At 50.7% G+C, this 18,224-nt stretch overlaps 1 protein-coding gene across 1 annotated transcript in view; it reads right to left on the bottom strand.

Moving 5' to 3' along the window:
• CAPN5 (calpain 5) overlaps window positions 1-14,741 on the bottom strand; it is a 53,026-nt gene extending 38,285 nt beyond the window's left edge. The window contains exon 1 of the mRNA XM_048294728.1: window positions 14,653-14,741. The gene's annotated coding sequence lies outside the window, so the exon portion shown is untranslated. The remainder of the gene's footprint in view (window positions 1-14,652) is intronic.
• Window positions 14,742-18,224: the final 3,483 nt, after the last annotated feature.

Below are 18,224 nucleotides of genomic sequence, written 5' to 3'. Positions count from 1 at the left end.
TTAACCCAGGACTGCCAAGTCCTCCACTAAAGCATGTCCCTAAGTGGCATAATCCCAGCTTTCATCTCCAACATGGTAAAACTAAGGGTGCCCCATGCAGTGGGTGGATGCATCCAGCAAGCTGACCTCTCATCCCTCCTAGTGAGACACATAGAAACCCTATGCTTGTTGTGGTATTATCACACGTGGTGGGATAATGAAGTTGCGATAATGGCTAATTGGAAGCTGCTGATTTGTAAACATCCAAAATCTCAAGGATTATATGATCAGTTACAGTTGGCACCAATTTAAGTAGCAGTGTCACATCCCTTGTTTATGAACCACTTGGATTAGCTGAAGGAAAGTAGGTGTCTGAGAGCTCAACTAATGCCCATTCTGATGCTCCAGGAGCACTGCCCACCCAGCCAGCCTTCTCTCCTCTGGGAGAGACGAAACCACTTCACTTCTGGAAAGCTGAAGAGCAAAGCACAGGTTTTAATTGACAGCATTTATCAGCTTGATTAGCAGCACAAGTGCTCATCACTCAGCGCTTAAGTGAACCCAAAATAATCCCCTTGCTGGCTGCTCCACAGGTCTCCGCTTCTGAGGACAAGTTGCTAATGCAGTTCGTGGGGATTTTCTCCCTGCCATCAGTACCAGATGCTCTGTAGACCCCAGATGCTACAAAGAGGCCCAAGTGCATCACCAGCCCTCAGAAAAGCCTTAAAAATAAATGGCCTGCTTTAAACCCCCAAATAATACACCAAATTTACTGCTTGTGGAAAGGCTGTCAGCCTTTGAGCAGGCAGGGAATGCAGCCAGTAGTCCTACACACCCTGCTAAGAGGGCCAGGGAAGGTGCTGGCCTTCAGATCTCCAGCAGAGGAAGGGGTGAAAAATAAGGGAGATGTACCCAGGGAGGTCATGGGGACATCTGAGCACTGCATGAGCTCCTTTTGAGTGACAATCAGGCAAGACTTTCACAGTGATAGAACTCATTGCTACAGAGAGACACAGGGAAAGCAGCAGTGCTGGGAAAGGATGGCTGGCAACTGCCTTCTGCAGGAATACAACAGGCTGAGAGAGGAGGAAGATGCTGTGGGCTGACATGCAAGATGAATGGCTTGGACTGGTGCATGAAGTGGGCTGACAGACAGGAAAGGATATTTCCTTGGGAGGTTGTGCAGGAAGAACCAGCGAGATTAGGGAGGGAGCCTGGAAAGGAGGGGAGGAAGGAGGTCTGGAGCCTTCCTAAAAGCCACGCTTGAGTTAAAGGCAGGAGTTTTGGGTTTGATGTAGGAGATGCTGGATGCTGCTCTGCAGCCTGTACCATGGCCAAGGGCTGGCACTTGGCTGCTCATTCATAAAATTACTGCTACACCCTGCAGCTTGGAGCCGTGCTTTCCAATGATCCCTGCAACACCGATTTTCACAAGAGACCCTGAGCAATGTCCGTCCCTATGAGAACAAGACCGCAGTCTTCTAGCCAAGGAGTTCCAGCCTTTCTGATACCCAAATTTGCCTGAATTTTGCCCTGCTATCCCACCCCACAGTGACTGTCACCTTGCCAGCCATCTGTCCTCGCTGCAGGGCTACTCTCACATGACAGCGTGTAGATGGATTTGAGTTACAAAGGAAGGGCTACTGCTCAGGATCATTTAGAAAAACAAACAAAAAAAACCCACCTTGCTAAATAATTAAAAGGAAGTGGCAGAGGGAATGTTCTTAGGGCAGTGTTCAAATTCATTACTCTCTCTAATTTGCAGCATTTCATGCTCACCAGGCTGAACTCTACCTCTGCCACCTTAAAATGCCCAAAGGCTGTCTAATTACTCTTTGCCTTCTTGCACCAAGCTCAAATGCTCCAGAAGCACAAGAACTGGGTGTTTTCATGCCTGATTTGAATTAACAACCCTACACCTGCATATGCATGTGTTTGCATGTGAGCAGGGAGGGGAATCTGCACTCACCACTCTTAGCAGAGCTGAGTTTTTAGGAACAGTGGTCTGATCCCAACCTCAGTCCTGCCACGAAGGAGTTTAAAGAAACTATTTTGTTGGAAGACTGAGCCAGACTTATGACTCAGGGGTGTTGTGGACTCCCCTTTTCACCTCTAGCATCATCCAAGTGCTCCAGCTCCTGCCAGCTGCTAACAATCACGGCTCTAAGGACTGTAACAGGGAGAAGAATTGAAAGCCTTTGCATTGGCCAGGACCAAATACTTGCGGAAAGACGCTTCCTTCCTCCCCTACAAACATCTTCCTCTCCTTGCCTTCCAGCTCAGAGGCTCCTGCACCTTGGGTAGCTGGCAGGGGCTCACCACACCTGTGTTACCACAAGGCTGCAGCCTGGCCAGGAGCAAAGCCTCCTTACTTATAGATCCTACAGCTGTCTGCCTCCAGGTCAGACAAAACACTTTGTTCTAAAGGACAGGATCTGCTGTCCTTCAGCTCCACTCTCACTAAACAGGAGAGGGCTTCATATCACATTGCAAGGGCACAGGATCAGCCAAGGAGAAGATGAAGCAGGAACCAGACTGCCCAATCCTCAACCAGGTGCAATGTTATGGGGCTCAGCAGCAGGGTGTTCAGAGCAACCACCAGGCTTTTTCTTAATATGTTATTTAAACAATTTTTTACAGCCTCCTTGGGTGTTTCTATTGACAGACATGGGGCAACAACAGGGTTATCCTTACACCTACCAACACAAAAGTCCAGCTCAGCAAAGGAATCCATCCCTGTCGATGCAAGGAGAGCTTTACACACTGTTTCTCCAGGACCCAGGGAAGAAGGAGGACTTGAATTGTCACTGTTTACACAGAACACAAGATAAGCACTCCACACCTCTTGGCCAACCATGAACAAAAAAAAGCCTGAAGCTGTCTTCGAATCATAGAATGCTTTGGGTTGGAAAGGACCTTCAAGACTGTCTAGTTCCAAGCCTGGTCATGCAGCTCCTCTGGGAAACCTGAGCCATTCCCAAAGCCCTTTCCCACTCCCAGCTGTGCATGCACCGTAGCTTAGCTTTGGACCCCAAATGGCATGGCCCAGAGCCAGCAGCACAGCGCAGCATCCTGCATTAGCAATGTCCACAAGGAGTGGAAGCTGAAACCGCACTGATGGCAATTAGAAGACAAGACATCATTTCTTCTCAAACTGACTGCGGTTAACCAGGGAAGCTAATTCCCATGGGAAGTTACAGGTAGCTCAGCTCCAGATGTTTTTGAGCACAGTTGGACATCTTTACAGACCAGATGCTTTAGCCAAAATGCAAATTACTGAACATTTACAGTGGTTACTTGCTGAAATAAAACTGATGAAGAACAGAGCACTGAATGTCCCCTTCTGGCCTTTATCTCTTTTCTTCTTCAGGTCATATCTCTGTTCTCACTTAAGAGCCAAAATCTCCGCTAGGCTAAAGGTGAAATAATAAATTTTACTCTTAATTATGTTTATATCAAGCTCTGATTTTAATCAGAGATTTGCTGCAGGACAGATGGCATCCAAATCAGGACACCTTAACATGCCACCTTTCAGCCTGAGGGTTAATCTTACATGAGCTCACACAGGGACAAGCTGTTCCCCCTCAGAAACTCAGTGAGGTGGATTTAGCCCCAAAAAACATCCTGATGGGGTTGGGGGCTGTTTGTTCTAAGTGAGTAAACCCTCTGCATCAACATGGCTTTTTGCAAGCATATAAGTACAGCAAATGCTCCCGGATGAATCCTCCTCCTCTATGGAGCAGGAAGAAGCATCACTCTCCTTCTGCAGAGATCCTGGTCCCTTCTGCAAAGCACTCCAACACCTACGAAGAAAGGTGCTGTCTAACAGCTGGCTATTACTGAAAATAAACTCAAAAGAAATGTCCTTTTGACAAGGGCATGTAGTGATAGGACAATCTGGAATGGCTTTAAACTGAAAGGGAGTAGGTTTAGTTTTATATCAGGAAGAAATTCTTCCCTGTGAGGGTAGTGAGGCACTGGCAGAGGCTGCCCAGTGAAGCTGTGGATGCCCATCCCTGGAAGTGTTCCAGGCCAGGCTGGATGGGGCTCTGAGCACCCTGGTCTAGTGAAAGGTGTCCCTGCCCATGGCAGGGGGTTGGAACTAGAAGGTCTTCAAGGTACTTCCAACCCAAAGAACTCTATGGTTCTGTAAATCCAGAGCAATCTTTCATTAATAAGTGCAGTTGCATCCGGGGCCAGGGAAAGGGCGGGGTCACATATTCTGGCAGAAAGCTTCTGCAAGTGACTCTGTAATATCAAAACACGCCTGGCTGTCAGCATCTGCACAAAATCAACTGGATACAAGATGTCACATTTGGAGGATGTTTCTGGCAATGCCCAGTAATTTTTATCATACTTGCATTATCTCCTCTGGATTTTTTTCCTCCAGAGTATCACTCCTTTATTGCTTAACAGCAAGATGACAGCACAAGGAGAGACACAGCCAGCTAGCAGGTCTGCATGTATGTACAGGATTGGGTTTTTTTTTCCTGGGAAGGCCAGGGTTAACAGGAGGGTCTGGGCATCCTTGAATACCCATCTCCTTCAGGAACCAGCTGGGTGTGCTGACCAGGAGCTCCCTTTCTGCTTGGATGACTCATGCTGGGACAGAGGCCTTTGACTCGGGAGTTCCTCATTCCTTGCAGATATGAGTCACCGCTTGCAAACAGAGTCAGATGTTGGAGCTGCAGGAAGAAAAGGCAGCCCCACACTGGGAACACTCTCATAACCCTGTGCTGGCTCCAGCTCTGCCTGGCCAGAGCAGTGCACACAAATCGGGCTTGTGGCACCAGCCAGACTGGCCCTTCCCTCAGCACAGACTCTAAGATCAGATGGGACCAGGACACATGTCTGAAGGCATCCTGGCACAGGAAGGAGTAACAAGCTCAAAGCAAAGCTGGTGGCAGCATCTCCCACTAGATCAGAAAATGCAGGAGGCTGGAGGGATGCAGGAATAGCAGGGAGAGGGATGCAACAACAGAAAGCCCCAAAAGCAGTGGAAAGAGCAAGGCAGTAACATGCCACCAGGCAGCCAGCCTTGGCTGAGGGAAAGCAGAGATGGGCTGAATATATTCACCACACAGGGTCCAGCTCATCCCAATCCACTCATGGTTTGGGGAGAACAGAGACACTAAGTTTTGGGTACCTTCCACATGCTGTTTGGTCCCTGAGCCAGCATTACTGGTTGTGTTATTTTAGGCTTGTTTCCCAGGCCACAGCAGGGTTAAAAACCCTTGGAGATCAGCAGGAGTTGCAAGACAATCAACAAAAGGTAAATTTATGGGCTTTGCCAATGCCAAGTCCCTGGAGACAGCCATAACTTCACTAACCCCTCATGCCTCAGCACACCCTGACCCTGGTTAATAATTGTAAGGAGCAGCACAGAGTGCCAGCAACACCAAAGCACTCCCAAGCTCACTCAGCAGCCAATGCAGCCTCCAGAAAAACACCTTTGTGCAAGGAGAAGGCAGGAATCTTGTCCAGCACATGACACTGCTCACGTAGAGCAGGTTTTCAGGCACTGGAAAAATACAACCTAGGAAGAGCAGATTCACACATACAGAATCGAGCCACCTGCACCTACGGTCATCCAGCCACACGGCTCCTGCTTAGCCCAAGAGGGCTGCCACGCCACGTGAGGATCATGTTGAACACAAACATACCCCATGAAGTTACAGAGCTGTGCCCTTCTCAGCATCCATTTGGAAGGAGAGGAGAGGAGAGGAGAGGAGAGGAGAGGAGAGGAGAGGAGAGGAGAGGAGAGGAGAGGAGAGGAGAGGAGAGGAGAGGAGAGGAGAGGAGAGGAGAGGAGAGGAGAGGAGAGGAGAGGAGAGGAGAGGAGAGGAGAGGAGAGGAGAGGAGAGGAGAGGAGAGGAGAGGAGAGGAGAGGAGAGGAGAGGAGAGGAGAGGAGAGGAGATGCTATCTTTGCAGTACCCGACTGAGCACGTATTTCTATTATCTATTCAGTGTTTCTAATTGAACAGCTAGACCAGCTCCTTTTAAATCCAGTCACACTGACTCCACTGGAAGCCTTGCACCACATCAATACACTCACGCTGGTTTTCTTGCCAGCTGGGCAAAAAAACTATGGTGTAAAGGCAGGCCTGTACCTTTATAAGGTAGACAGAGGGAAGGACAGAAGAGTCACAGGGTATTGCTTGGCATCACCATGTGAGCCTTTTTCTTGGCCATGTTGGGTCACAGAGGTGCGTATTGAAGAGGTTGAGGAACTGGAAAATCCATTCAGAAAACTCATCATTAATGCAGATAAAATGCAGCACGTCTCCATGCAAATGCTCTGCCTTCAATAGCTTCCGCAGCCTCTGGGATGATTAAAGCAATTGAACTTCAAACGAAGCACAGAGACACATGCAGGAGGAGCAGAAGAGATAACGGGGCTGCAGCTACTCTGTAGAGGAGTGAGGAGAGGCAGCTGGATCCTTCAACATCATCCCTCCCAGGCGAGCTGTGATGTTTGCCCTTCTGGCTGATCCAGAGCATCCTTCCTGCAGCTTCAGCCCTGATCACTTCATAACAAGCCCTATCTCTCTCTGGGAGTGTTCAAGGTGAGGACAGATGGGGTTTTGAGCAAGCTGGTCTAGTGGGAGGTGTCCCTGCTCATGGCAGGGTGCTGAATGAGATGGTCTTCAAGGACCCTTCCAACCCAAACCATTCTGTGATTCTACAACAACACCATCCCCAAGGCAATGGGTTTCTTCTCTCTCCATCACCTTCATCCCTTGCTGCAGGCAGAGCCCAAAACTCCATCCCCACAGAGGCCTGGAGGTACAACCAAGTCCTTCAGGTCCCTCTTGAGAGGCTCCTGGCCATTCCAGGAATGTATCCCTTGACCTGTTCCACTTCAAGTGGGATATGATCATCTCCTGCAATTCCAGATGATGGGGACACCCCACTGCCTCTGACAACAGGCTCCACACCACAGGCTTTGCCCCAGCCCTACAGCTGCTGGCCTCAAGTCAGGTCTCAAACCTCTGCCAAGACTCACAACTTTGGCTAATAAACCTGAAACATCTTACAATTTTCTCTTTGCCTGACCCAAACCTGAAAAGAAGCACCAAGGCACTCTGGTCCACTTCTGACTTGGGTCCTCCATGTTCAGTTTTCTCTTTGATAGGCCCTCAACCCGCTTGCCAGTCCCTTCCTGAAACCCATATCCTATAAATTCCAAAGCCACAACAGCAAATATCAGACCACACCTGGGTACAGACTGATAAGAACATTCTCCTTGTCCGTAAAACTTTCAGGATCGCCCAGCAAATCTGATTTTTTAAAATTTAATTTTACCTCCTTTTCCCTCTCTGTCTTAAATGAATTTTTCTTTCTGTGACTAGTCTAAAGCATCATGAGCACCAAAGTCATATTTAAAGGCTTGTAGCAACTGATAGTGTTAGTGCTTTTGAACAGGGTAGCCTCTCTCAGGCAGATTGGACCACCTCAAATCTGTGAGATTTATTAGAAATCCTTGTTACTGGATCCACTCGGCTCTTACAAGCGGAAAGGTTGGAATGTAAGTTCCCACTGTCTTAATTTGAGCTCTTCAAACTGTGTTTCTGCCTTGGATGCTGCAACTCCCCCAACCTCCCAGCCAACTTTCCCCCCCATTATTCCTACATTTGAGCAGTGCTGCTCTTCTCTAAACACAGAGGTAAGAGTTTGCCATACAACCCTTGGAGCAGAAAGGCTGCTTCTTTCTCCAGGCAGGGACTAGGCATGAGCTTTCCTCCCCCTCCGGGGAGATGGATGAGATGCTGAGCACTGCATGTTTTCTCCACTCAGTGTTCCAGATCATAAAGTCATGGAATGGTTTGGGTTGGAGGGGATCTTAAAGGTCATGAAGTCCAACACCCTCTGCTGTGGACAGGTATACCTCTCACTTTTGAGATGAGGATTCCTCCTCTTTTGGAGACCTACTGCTTTGCTGCAGTCCAGCATGGCTGGTGCTTGCTCCTGCTACCACAGCTGGCAGCCAGATCCATCACCCTGCTCTCACGTGAATAAAAATGTCCATCACTGCTCTGATGTCTGTCTGGATTCTCTGCACGAAGCAGGTCCAGCTTGTCTTCAGGAGGTGGCTCAGAGCATGCTCCTCATGCATGTTGAGCAGCAAGCAGGAGAGTGTGGGCTGAGCACAGCACTCTGGGATCAGGATTAAGCCCCCTCCTCGTCTCCCAGACATTACCTTGCTGCAAGTCCTTGCTCTTTTAGAGCTCATGTATCCTTTTAGATTCCCTCATGCTGCAGCAGCTCTGAGCTGGAGCAGCGAGTCACAGAGTATGCATGAGATGTACCTTGTGACACAGGGAGGAGTCCACTCCCCTGCATGGGACAGGAACCTGACACAGCCCCGTGTTAGATGCAACAAATCATCACTCTCCTGCTCCTGCATGAAGACCTGCCAGGAAGCCAAAGGCACCAATTACTGGGCAAGCAGCCAGCAGCAACCATCCCCATCCCCACCCTGCACTCATGCAGCAGCGGTGGTCTGGCTCTGAAAAAGTAGAGTTTGCAGCGGCAGCTTTTATCAAATCAAGGCTTCCCTTTGTTCAGCAGAGAAATCACCTCCCTTAATCACCCCTAAGCTATCCTCACAGTATTTACATATGCTCAGACAACTGGTAGGACCAGCTCTTCAAGGATTTGGGAGCAACAAGCCTGCAAACACTTCATACGAAGCTTTTGATTACTAGGGTGTACCTCAGAAAAAATAAAACAAATGAACCCCAAACCCTGAGAGACAAACAGACATGCATCCTTCATCTCTATACAGGACTGGAAAAAATGGTGGAACAGCCCAGGAGGGGCTGTAAAGGGATTGAGTCAACCAGAGCCACCTGCATCCTGCGCCATGGAGGCAGGGAAGCTCGAACCAGTCAAAATGTGATGAAAACTGGGATGGAGGGTGCTTGCTGCAAGGGAGGGATGCCTTTTGTCACCCAGAGAAATCACTGTATGGATTATTTGGAGATGTAACAAAAACACCCCAGCTACAACCACAAAAACACAGTGCATCGTGGTTTAAGGGAAGGTCAGGCAGGAGCAGAGCTGAAGCTTTGCCCTTTTCACCCGGAGCTCAGGGAGACCTGCTGCTGCCTGTCATGCTGTAGCTACATAGGAAGCAATATTCTGTGTCCCTTTCCCTGATGGTAAAAGCACAGCACAGCCCTGCCCTGGTCTGCTGCAGCCTTGTTTGATAGCTATGTCCAGATTGCAGGATAAACCTTGAAGGAATCAACCAGGGCTGCAGGCTCCCTCATGTAAGGATGAGCTGCAGACAGGCAAGGGGCAAATTTCATAGAATCATAGAACCATAAAATGGTTTGGGTTGGAAAGGACCTTACAGATGATCTAGTTCCAGCCCCTCTGCCACGAGACATCTTTCACTAGACCAAGTTGCTCAAAGCCCCATCAAACCTGGCCTTAAACACTTCCAGGGACGGGGCATCCACAGCTTCTCTGGGCAGCCTGTGCCAGTGCCTCACCATGCTCACAGGAAATAATTTCTTTCTAACATCTAATCTAAACCACCCTCTGACAGTGTGAAGCCATTCCCCCTATCACTCCATGCCCTTTAAAATGTCTCAGCTCTCTTGCAGCCCCTTTAGGCACTGGAAGGTGCTCTGAGGTCTCCTTGAAGCCTTCTCTCCTCCAGGCTGAACAACTCCAACTCCCTAAGCCTGTTTTCATAGTGGAGGTGCTCCAGCCCTCTGACCACCCTCATGGTCTCTTCTGGTGTCTTTCCAACCCATCTGTCTTCTGCTGGGGGCTCTGATAAGCTGAGAAAGCCCCTGCATGGTAGGGAGAAGGAGCCCTCTCCCACATAGCATTTCAGAGCTTCACAGTAAGGTCTCCAGCCTCCCAGCACGGGGCAGACTTAAGGTGGTTGGGATGCTTTATAGTCCCCTCTCCCTTTAACCTTCATTCCCAATGGATTGAAGTCACAGGACAGGAGGGAACAGAGATGATGCTCAGATGGATGGTGGGAGGACTAAAACTGGTCATTTTTGCACAAGGGCAAACCAAGGGGCGGGGAGAGCTTTTCTCTGCCAGAGGAGTATTTTAAGGCAAAATGCATCAAAGTGTTATTGAACTGGGACACAAAACTGCAGGCAGGGGCTGAGGAGCTCAGTCCAGCCCCTCTGAAGGGCTGGACCATGCCCAAAGGAGCCAGTCTCTGACCTAGATGCTGCAAACCCCGCGGGCTCCCAGCACGGCTTTGCAGGGGTATCATCTGTCACATCTCCAGTCCAGGAAGATCCCCAAAGCATAAGGATCTGCAATATTGGCTGAAAAACTAATGCATCATGCAGAAGAGTAAAAACTGTGAAGTCTTCTTGGCCACAGAGTGTGGAGCAGAAAGGATTTTTTCCCAGAGAGGGTGAAAAACTCAATGGCAACCATTCCTATTCCCCTCCATGACCTCAAGAAGTCACCCTTATGTCGAAGGGGTGCCTCCTAAAGTGTAAGCCAATTTAGTAGGAATAAGCTATGGGTGAAAAGTCTCCATGGTGTGAAGGGGAAAGCTCAGAGCAGGTAAAGGGTTAACACAGCCAGACAGATGCTTGACTGGTGAAAAATGTAGCTTCCATGAAGCCACTGGGTCTGTGTCCATTTTCTGCAGTGCCCAGAGCCTGGCCCTTTCTCCCTGGGTAATCAACTGGAAGTGAGCAGAGCTGGAGTAATCACCGCCCCTCATTCCCCACCCGTGACACTGCCCGCGGGGCTGGGAGATGCAGGAGCACCGTCTGGCCTGGAGCAGGTCAGTGCAAGCCCAGAGTTGAGTCCTTGTGCCCCACAGCCCCTCAGAAGAGCAGGTGAAGGTGAAGACATAAGGGAGTAAATGGTGCCCAAGTGTGCCCCACACCACCATGGCACGAGCAGAGGACAACAAACACCTCTGTGTGGGCTGAGGAGGCTTCTCTGGGGAAGAGGTTTCACCTCTGGACATCTGCAGAGAAAGGACTTGACAACTCTGGAGATTAGTGAGGAGGAAGAGAAGGAGCGCCTGATCCCAGCCTTCAAGGCACAGCTGCATCCTTCTCCTTCTCTCTGTATTAACCTGATGCTGCCCTGCTTGGAGAAAGCATTAGGAGAGGAATCTTGGCATCTCTGGGCAGCCAAAAATATCCAATAATTAATGCACAAGCGTGAGCAGATTTAGAGGATGCACCCGTTCTCCGTAACATCATACACCAGCACGAACACTGTCTAAATCTCCTCTTGGGATCAGAGCCAAAGCCTTCTTTAAAGTGTGGATGCTTTGTTATTAATCCACGCAGCAACCGGGCAAGGGAGAGATGGATTCAGTTTTTTGAGGCATAATCAAAGACAAAAAATTATCTCAGCTGGGCTTCATCTGCTTCATGGCTGGTCTGGTCCCACATGAGGAAGATGGTGAGATCTGCTTGGCTAACACAGCCCTTCCCAAAGGAGACACCAGGACAGGGTGTCTGGACCACAGAGTCCCAGCCTCCTACACTGACAAACGTTAAGACCTCCTTATATCACAGCCAAGCACCTTGCAAGAGAGGTGATGTGCTCTAATTCACCCTCTCCTACCCTCCTCTGATGTGACACAGTTGCAGAGCCTCTAGATAAGCCTCCTAAGCTAAACTGAATGAATTCACACCCCAGCACCAACACTGCCCCCAGTTTAAATCGCTCTTCTGCCTGCCTGGAGTTCACCCGTAGGATGTATTTGTAGTCAGCAAGCACATCCCCTCTCTGCCTTTGTTTCACTGGGCTTTTATAGCCTTGTATAATAGCTCTCCATCCCTCTGAGCAGCTTCAGAGCCCTTTTCCCTGCACCTGCTCCAGGCTGAGTTAATCCCTCTCAAGCACCAGATCGAAGAGCCTGGTCCTTCCATGTTAACTCTTCCATACCCATGTCCCACAAACACCCTTTGCCTGTTTCCCATTGCTTTTTTTGCAACACTCCCAGAGGCATCCAGGACCAAAACAGCCCCGAACCCTCAGTCTGGGCTATCCCAATATGATTCAATCCCTAAACCTAGCACAAAGTCCAGACATAAAGTGCCCCACTGTATGGGCTGGTATAAGACCTAGGGGACATCCCCACAGCCTGAAACCCATCCTCGAGGTCAGCTGTTCCCCTCTGGCTGAGCACCTCATCCACCTCTCAGCTTGGTTTCGCAGGCAAATCTCGGCATGAAAAATGAGAATGAGCTCAGATCCTCCCTTAAAGGCTTTAAGCAGATTTAAGCTCTGCTGTGTGGGCTTAATCTGTCCAGCAGTGCCCTTTGTCACCTCCCCCAGCCCCCTCCCCGGTAGAAATCTTCTCCACTGGCACACTCCCACATGCACCGTGTAAAGTGCTGGCACATCCTGGTAAAGGAGACCTGGGGCATCTCCTTTCCCTAAAAATGAGAGCACAGCTACAGGTCAGCCTCTTTCAGTAACAGCTCTGGGTTTCCATCTCCCCCCACCTCAGAGGCTTGAGAATACCCACGGTAGCTGTCCACCACTGGTTGAAAGCTCCCTTGAACAGACAATGCCATGGAGGACACAGCAGCAGGGCAGAGGTTTTCCTGGGCTTGTGGCCATGTCAAAGCCCCACCTAAGTAATTTCACACAAGGATTGGGGTGCTGGTGGCAGGGAGCAGGGTGGACTTGAGCCTGCCACAAACCTCCTGAGTGCCTTGGTCATGTGACTTTGCCCCTATTTCATGTGCCACTGCTTTACAGATAGCATTATTCCTTCTGCATGTCACCATGGTGTCCTTACAGCATGACAAAGGGGCTTGATTTCTACCCTGGGCAGGGCCTGCTACAGAGAGCCCTGCTGACTTCCTCAAAAACCTGCTTTTCCTTTCATTCATGCCTTGATCCTTAACTCTGCTGCCAACAAGAAAGTTTTTCCCAACCAGTTCTGGCACATGGCTGCTGGCAAGCACCAGCCACCGAGCGAGCCAGCTCCCACACCCACAGCAGCACCTGTACACGTGAACCCGTTGCAGGAGGGATTTAGACCTCACATCCCGCTCCTAAGGGTGGAGAGAAGATCTCTGAAAGAGCATCCCTTACTCCCTCTTAGGTTTTACAACCCCACTGCCTGGGTCATGGGCTGGAGCTGAGCCCCCAGGTGATTCACATTAAAGAATTGCTTAAATAAGTAGGAGGCAGCTGATGCTCCTGGGAAGAGTAGGGGGAAGTAGATCCCAGCAGGATAGGTGTGCCTGTAGCAGTAAGTTGCACCGAGCAGGAGCTAAGTGGTGAGCACTTGGATCAGGCTCTACACGTCCATCCATGCCTGACTCCGCTGCTTTTCCCCCACCCTAGTCCTTGCTGCCCCAAGGATGCTCCCAACGGGTGAAACCTGCTCTCACCTTTATCCCAAAATTTGTTCCTCCTCAATTCACTCCTACCCTAAGCAGCAGGGCCAGCCAGGCTCCCTGCACTTGCCCTGGGCTATCCACGTGCAGAGCTGGGGGTGGGAGATGCAGCTCCAGGGACCCTGTGCTGCCTTCCCTCCAGTGTAACACCAGTTCAGCACACTTGGAACCCAGGCCGACCCTGGCAGGAGGATCCCTCTAAGATACGAGATGGGCTGGAGATAAAAAGGTGCCCTGGGGAAAGCCTGCAGATGGTCCTTGCTGGATGCAGCAAGACAAGCAGCCGAGAGTTTAAGAGCATTCTCTGTGACACACGGAGCTCGCTGCTCTGCTTCCAGCTCCATTTGCCGTGGCTGCACTCCCCACCAAGCTCAGAGCTAACACAGCATCCAGGCAGAAACAGTAACTGGTAATAAATAAATATAATAAATACATAATAAACATCCAAGTGTGACACAGGGTGGATCTGCAGAGCCAGGCGTGCAGCTCACACTCACCTGCAGCTACCAGAATGGGAGGTGGGGGATAGAAGACCAGAGCCATAACCAGTGGGACACCCTCTGCTAGAAAGCACCAGGCGGGTGTCTCAAGCTCAAAATAACATTTTTCAGGGAAGGGAGAAAAGGATGGGATTTGGGAAATCCAGATTCATCTCTCTGCTTGGAAACGCCAAAAGCCATCAGTCTCCTGCACCCTAGCAGCGAGCTAGCCTGCCTTGGGAGCAGGAGCTCTCTCTTGCCTTAACTTTCCAGGAGACTTTTTAAAAGCCCCTGCGTTTGTCCCAGAAAAATGGAACAAAGAACAATACTGAAACCTCAGGATTTTTTCTCAGCACAGAAATTCTACTCTCCAGCCAGCACCGAGGCCTCGCTGCTCAAAGTTTCTGTCCAGCCTGGCTCCACAAGCTGACCTGGGGGGCAGCTGTGGGGTTTTAACCATCCGGAATGCAACTTTCCTACGCATCACGCCGAGCACCCCGACTTCCAGCAGCCCCAAACACCAGCGCTTGCTGAAGGCAAGGGCAGCAGCGTGCTCCGCGCAGGGGAGGCGCCGGGTGCCTGCTTCGGGCTTTTTTCCCCCCCAAAAAACCCTTACGCTCATACACGCTCACATACAAACACACACTGCCCCCCGCCCCGGAATGCAGCTGCCCCCGGTTCCCAAAGCCACAGGTGCGCGGAGCATCCCCCGAGGAGGCGGCGGGACCCCCGGGCGGGGCGCGGAGCCGTCCCCCCGCGAATGGAGCAGCGGCGGGGCTGCAGGGACGGGCCACCCCCCTCCCGGAGCCGGGGGTCGCCTTACCTGCCCGGGGCTGGGGCTGGGGCTGGTGCCGGTGCCGGTGCCGGTGCCGCCGCTCCGGGCGCGCCGCTGCCCGCAGCGCTTCGCCTCCCGCAAGCACCGCCCCGACGGGCGGGCAGGGACCGCGCCTGCGCCGGCACCGCGCCGGGCTCCGAACCGGCACCCGCAGCCGCGGCACGCCACGGGACCGGTCGGCGGCACTGCGAGAGGGACCGGGAACTGGCACCGGGAATGGGAACCGGCACTGGGAACGGGAATGGGAGCTGGACAGAGGGGACCGGGAACGGGATCGGGAACTGGACAGCGAACCGGCACAGGGAACTCTAACTAGGAATGGGAACCGACACCGGAAACCGGCACTCCCCAGTCACTACTGGGAATGGGGACTGGCACCACCCGGTAGTGGGAAATGGGAACGGCGCCAGCTGGCGCTGGTCCAGGAGCTGGGGACCAGTCTGGTGAACTGGGAACCCTGCTGGGAAGCGGGATCCGGGTCCAACATTGCTCAGGTACCAAGACCTGGGATCATCCAGAAAATGGGCCCGTCGGTGGGAACAGGAGCTGGCACCGTTCTGGGTAGGGAATAGGAATGGGGAACTGGGACTACCCTGACACCAGCACCACCAGCTGGGAACAGGAACTGGGACCAGCACCTGCGTAACTGGACACTGGCAGTAGCCACTGGGGCCTTCCAGGCACTGGCACTTGGCCCAGCATTGCCGTGGCACTAGATAATAGGACAAAGTCCCACTGGCACTGCCTGGGACCTTGCACTGGCACAGGGAACTGGACAGACTGGAGCACCATGCACCACCACCAGCTGGGCCATCTAGATACCAGGCAGCTGGGAGGCCTTGGGACATAACCTATGGAAGGTGCAGGGAAGAGTCATCAGAGGTTGCAGGATTTGGGTGCAAAGGCCGCATCTCCCAGTAAGGAATAGTATGGGCATGATCACAGAGGTTGAGGAGATGTGTTTTCCAGCCCAAGACCAAAGTTAATCCCCTTTTCTCTTTTGTAAGAGGGAAGCTGAGACACTGGGAAGGGGGGGATCAAAGGATGGGCATGCACTTAGTCCTCCTGCTCGTCCATGGATGTTGATGTGCAACAGGCATTGTGGGGCTGGCGATGGGGCCAAGGTATCCAGACTGGTGGAAAGCTTTCACAGCTCACAAATAGACATTCAAGAGAGGAAAACCAAACATGACCCACACAAAAGTGCATCCCCCCCGATGGGAAGGAGGCAGTGAGGTTTTACAGACCCTCTGTCAGGGGCAGCTCTGATCTGATGCACTGACTTAACATACAAGCTTTATTGGTAGTGTTCATGGTTTATCATAAATTAAGCCAAAAATAGATGGCAAGGGAAGAACAGTTAAAGAAAACATTTAGACATGACAAGAATAAACTTCTCACATTTAAAATCATGGGTGGTCAGACTCTTTTAAACTACAAAAAAATAGGGCGAAGGGTTAGCTGCTGCCTGCCAGCAACAGAGTGAGTGCTTAAGGACATCTGCTTGCCACATTAGTGGTAATGCAGTGAAATTTTGGTGATAAAATTAGAAAGGAGGCCGTGCCCAGAGCAGCATTGGCCTGGCACAGGCTCCTGTTCCCATCGAGGTGTCACCTGCAGCTGTACGTGGTCACCAACTCCTCTAGCACCAGCCATTTCCTCCAGTTTCTCATTATCTGAAACCCTCCTGGACTTTCCATATTAAAGTATTTTCCTGTTAGTTTTTTAATTTCATTGCTTATTCAATTCTTGCAATATTTGCGTTAGAATTATGTTAATTCATTTATTAGTTAAATGAATGGGAAAGCCAAAAATCTGTAGTTCCACAAAGGCTTTATTTGGCAGCAAAAGCTGTTTTCTAACATTTTCCTTCTCTTTGCTTGTTTTTCCTCTCTCCCCCACAGACGTCAGGGCTGCCCAAAACCAGGTGTTTCATACATCTCTGTTCTCTCCCCTCATCAAAATCACCCAAGAAAATAACCCTAACCCCTGCTATATTTAGGTCTCAGGCTTGTCCATGTGCGGTGCTGAACCACCACCCCCTCCAGGGAAAACTCCAGCAGCAAAAGGCAAAGACCAAAATAAAAGACAAACCCTCAATCTCTGAAGATTTTTAAGGGGGAAGAGTAGACCCTAAACAGGTCTACAACCCCAAAATCCTCTTAATAGCCTTAGAACCAGCTGCCAGGCAGACTAGGACAGGGATGGATGGTGCTGCTGCTGCCCCCTGGGAGGGCGAGGAGAGCACAGAGCCTCTTTTGATCTGTGATGTGTTTTAATTGAGAGACACTCCATCAGTGTAAATTAATTAATATGATCATCCATCCTTCCTCTCACCAGTAGAGGTACCTCCTGCCCAGTTAGCCGCTGTGGGTTTGCTTTAATAGTAAGTAATTTCCTACTGAGCTGTTTCACCAGTTTGACCCCAAAGTTGATGAGGGGGAGGATCGCACTGCTGGGGACATGGGGACAGACGGGCACAGGGCAGAGTTTGTCACCCACAGGGGTGATGGGTGATGCTGTGCAGAGCTGGATGAAAGGATTAAAAAGAGGAAAAATGAAAAACGAGAGAAAATGGACTCACCCTTGAGACAAATCAACAGCAGGAGCCTGGCTTTTATTTTGTCAGCAGGCTGGAAAGCATTAGGGAGAAGCTGGAAAACATTCGGGAAAATCTCTTCCACTGCATTTAAGCAGCAAGTGGGTCCCCAGACATTCCTCTTGCCCCACAGGGATGTGGAGCCCCAGCCTGCACTTATGCCAGGCCCAGATCTTCCTGATTAACTTAGTTGCATTTTTGATTTCAGCCTCAGCGGGGGAAGGAAAATTATGTAAATACAATTTATAACGACACTTCGGTCTCCTCAGTGTGATGCAAATGAGGCCACGGTGACAGGGCTGACTTGAAGGCTGTGCAGGGGAAAGGCAGAAATAGCCATGCTTTAAAACCAGACCCCGAAAATAAGTAGGAATAAGGGAAAAGGCAAAGTGGACGAGGAAAGTTGCAGCTAGTGATCCCTCCAACAAATAGAATATCATTGTTTGTTCTGGGATTTCAAAGCAGATGACTTAGTGAGGTTTTCCTTCCTCCCAGGAATATTTGTTGTTCCTACTCATGCAGGGGGCCCCCAAGGTGAGGTTTAACCCCGGCATGGTTCAAAGCGAGTGTCTGCTTGCCCAAAGCAGTGGGAGTTGAAGAACTGCTCACTCCTGCCATTCTTGCTCCTACAAGGCCAGCTTTCCTCTCCTGAGGGCATGTTTGGGGGAGAAAAGTGGGACAATGACTGCAGGTGGGCAGGTGGTGCCCGTACCCTCACTTTCATGCCGTGGAGCAACCTCCAACAGCCCCATCCCCAAGGCAGGAGCTGCCTGGTGAGAGTTCTAAGCACTGGAGATCCCATCAGGTTGCAATCTTCTGCTCCTCTTTGAAGACATTACAAAATGAGCCTCTGGTTGTCCATCTGCACTTGAATTAAACCTCATTGTTCTGAATTCTGCAAAGTTTTTCACCCCTGAGTTGCAGCCCCTGGAATACCAGTAATGTATTCTCTCCTTTCCCT

This window comes from Corvus hawaiiensis, chromosome 2, assembly GCF_020740725.1.
Source record: "Corvus hawaiiensis isolate bCorHaw1 chromosome 2, bCorHaw1.pri.cur, whole genome shotgun sequence".
NCBI lineage: Eukaryota > Metazoa > Chordata > Aves > Passeriformes > Corvidae > Corvus > Corvus hawaiiensis.
Note: the sequence above shows the minus strand (reverse complement) of the source record. Positions and strands in the feature narration are given on the sequence as shown.